The following is a 3,747-nucleotide window of genomic DNA, read 5'->3' as shown; positions in this document are numbered from 1 at the left end:
TCAAAACGGTGCCCGACCCTGAGCCCGGAGCTTCAGGCCCGAGCCCAGCCCGGGCCCGCCGTGAAGACTACTTTACCCGGCCCAGCCCGCGGGCCCGTCCGGGCCCGGGTTTTCGGGTAGGCCAAAAAGCCCGTGCAGTGCTCTAATTCGTACACCCTTAAAGAAGACGCAGTAACTGCGGATCGGTTGCAAAATTAAGTTACCGAAGCACCCCTTTCGATGGATAGCGCGAAGAACCCGTACTTGGTCTATTCGCCGGTGGCCACTAGTGAATGTGCGTTCGTGTGCGCATGCCCAGTAAAGAATATTCTTAGGATGCAGTGGTACCGCACTGCTGGTGAGGTTTTGATATGCTGACAGGAAAGTGACCATATATATATATATATATATATATATATATATATATATATATATATATATATATATATATATATATATATATATATAATGGGAACTAACAGACAATAATGCCAAGGAAAGTATAGGGCATTCCTTTGCATTATTGTCTGTTAATTCTCATTAATATTGTGTACAACAAAGAAAACGAGCCCTTGAAATTAACACTTCTTTCCTTCATTCATAGCGAGGGTCTCGTTCAGGCAGACTTGATGCTTTCAGGTAGTATGCGAGGGATTATTGGTCAGCTGCCAGCTCGTAATAAGTTCAAAAGAGTGTTCCACACTCGCCGTCATGGCTACTGGCGGCGCTGACTGACGCTCCCACGTTTAAATTCACATATATACCCTATAAAGTGGACGGGGGGATGGCTGCCGCGGTAGCTCAGTTGGTAGAGCATCGGACGCGTTATTCGAAGGTCGCAGGTTCGGTTCCTGCCCGCGGCAAACTATCTTTTCGTCCACTTTTCTTTCTTCACAATCACTTTACATTTACTACTAAAAACATCCCCTATACTTTCCTTGGCATTATTGTCTGTTAGTTCTCATTAATATTGTGTATAACAAAGAAAACGAGCCCTTGAAATTAACACTTCTTTCCTTTATATATATATATATATATATATATATATATATATATATATATCCGGCACTATATATATATATATATATATATATATATATATATATATATATAGTGCCGGAAGAATGGCTGCGAACGGCAGAATCAATGCTAGGAAGGGAGCGTTGCGCATTCAGCCATTATTTAAGCAAGGCGTCGTAGTTTCGATAAAAAATAATAAATAAATAAATACTTGGGCTAACTGGTTCGCTTCCGCGTCCATTTATTCTGGATTGTCAAGGTTTGTCTTTGCGAGCCTATTCGCAATTACACTGGCCCCTTGTTTCCGGCATGCCATTACGAAATATACATTCTCTAACTAGAGGTTCCTTAGGACTTCTGAACAGAGTGCGTTAGTACAGGTTTACGATAAAGGTTACGACGCGATATTTGCAACAATACCTCCGCAAATAAACTGCATATTAATTCTCGGGAAGGGTTTGTTCTACGCGTGGTACTGCACATCCACTTGTCTTTCTATGGAAGATAACATCACGATTTACTTCTGATTGCTTCTCACAGTCATGTTCGTTTCATTCTTTTGCTGGCGTCTCATAAAGCTATACACAATAAATAATACAAATGAATGAACACCTAGATCATCGTTCATGTTTTGTTGGTGTCGTTGTCGTCGTTGGTATTGTTATTCGTCATGGTTGTCATTCTTGTGTGTGTGTGTGTGATTAATTGTGTAATTAATTGTGCTTAAGCTGGTAATAAATTGTTCAAAGGAACGAAAGCATCTTAAACCTCGCATAACATAGGCGATATGCATTTAATAAGCGAACATGCTTAGCATGTGTCTTCTCCAGTACACATCGAGTCCGTAATCGGTTAGGAGTGATACTCTCAATATAACATCAAATGACCATAAAAGAGTACTGACACGAGTTTTAAAAATTTTCGGATTGTTGCTCTAAATAAAAATACCGGTGTCGAGAAACCTAAAACGAGTATTGTGGTGCCTGGGAATGCATCGTATATATTTTAATTACCGCTACCCTAAATATACACTTTCGGTATCCATATCGAGGGGGCGGCTTCTCAGTGACGTTTCATGTCAGCATGACGTCACGGGGATACAGAAACTCGCGACGTACTAGCAGCAAATCCGTCATCTGCTCGTGGTGCACATGAACAACGATGAGTGAACTGTCGTCCAGTGACCCTGACAGTGATTTCTGCGATTTCGGCTGCATGCAGGACACAGAACTCGCAAACTCGGGGGAACTGTCTTGACTCGTCGGGATAATGTCCATTGCAGTGGGGCTGGTTTGCAGATGCTCAGCGACGAAAGCGTCAAAGTCAAATTAAAATATTTTGTACGTGTTCTCCGACACCGGTCTGTGGGCAGCGTTGACACTGCATACCAAGGAAATGGAAAATGTTCCTTTTGCGATGTCTCAAAATCATGTCAGTACTCCTTTAAGAAAGGGAAATTGCCATGTCAATTTGTCATGTCAATTTGTCAGAAACATGTCATCAACTGACCTGTTTGTACAGTCGCTGCATGATGTAGCAGTGATAATGATAATGACATGATACATTTGCGGCAATTTTTCTACAGCGTATGTCCGAATGTCAGTGAGTTAGTTGATTGAAAAAAAAAATATGTTGATCAGATCGTTACAACTCATTAAAATATCTTCAAATAGGCTCCTCCTGCATTGATACATCGCTTCCAGCAAGATTTCCAGGTGTTGATGGTGTCACTGTAGGCCTCCTCAGGAATGTCCTTTAGAGCCTTGGTGCAAGCCCTTTTAGCTCTGTCAACGTTCCCAAAATGACGCCTTTTCATGGGATGCTTGACACGCCGACAAACCATCGTAACCACCACCACCGTCGCCCAGAGATTGATCACGGGCGCTTCCAACCTTACTGCGAACCATCTCAAGCCACCAGTGACGACGTTCCTTCCATGCTGTATCGTCGTCGTTCCCCATCCCCGCGTTTTCGGCAGTCCCGTTCGCCCCTTTTCCGTCGCTCATCATCTCGCTCCCCCCAATTTTGCCGTCCATCACCGCCACCGACCGGACGCCTGCCTCGGAAAACTAGACGATGCAGCTCCCGGAGGTGATGCTACATTGAGCACTTGCCCACCAAATCCTGTGGCCGCACTGCAGACTAGACGCAACCTTATTGATTTTAAAGTGGAACGCGCAATCGTAGTTGCTCTTGTGGTCACAGGGGTTCACATATCGACGATGCATTCGGAGCTTCGTAGCTGCCTTAAGGCAGTTTCCCTCTCTCCACTTCCCCTCTCCACTCCCTCTCTCCCCTTTCCCTCTCAAGATCACCTCTCCTCTTCCCTTTCCCCCTTCACTTTCCCCCTCTCATTTCCCTTTCCCACCCCTCTCCACTGCCCCTCTCCACTCCTCCTCTCCCCTCCCCTCTCTCCTCCCACTCTCCACATCACCTCTCCCCTTCCATTTCCCCATCTCATTTCCCTTTCCCACCCCTTCTCCACTGCCCCTCTCCACTCCTGCTCTCCCCTCCCACCTCTACCCCCTCCCCTGTCCCCTCCTCCCCTCCCCCTCTCCACATCACCTCTCCCCTTCCCCCTTCCCCAACCCCTCTATACCCCCTCTCCACTTTCCCTCTCCCCTTTGCCCCTAACCACTCCACGTCTGAAACGCGGGCTCTACATGCCGAAACACTGCTTCGCATCGCCTCATGGTAACCTTTTATGTGTCCCAATTGCTTAGAGTACAGTTACACTCTTTGTCTCCT

General features: G+C 45.6%; 1 non-coding gene across 1 annotated transcript; it reads left to right on the top strand.

The window, feature by feature from the left end:
- The first annotated feature begins 769 nt into the window (after nucleotides 1-769).
- Trnat-cgu (transfer RNA threonine (anticodon CGU)) lies at nucleotides 770-842 on the top strand. Its single transcript has one exon. It is a non-coding gene; the product is annotated as a tRNA-Thr (tRNA).
- Nucleotides 843-3,747: the final 2,905 nt, after the last annotated feature.

This window comes from Rhipicephalus sanguineus, chromosome 10 (assembly GCF_013339695.2).
Source record: "Rhipicephalus sanguineus isolate Rsan-2018 chromosome 10, BIME_Rsan_1.4, whole genome shotgun sequence".
Lineage (NCBI taxonomy): Eukaryota > Metazoa > Arthropoda > Arachnida > Ixodida > Ixodidae > Rhipicephalus > Rhipicephalus sanguineus.
This window is presented reverse-complemented; position numbering and strand designations above follow the sequence as displayed.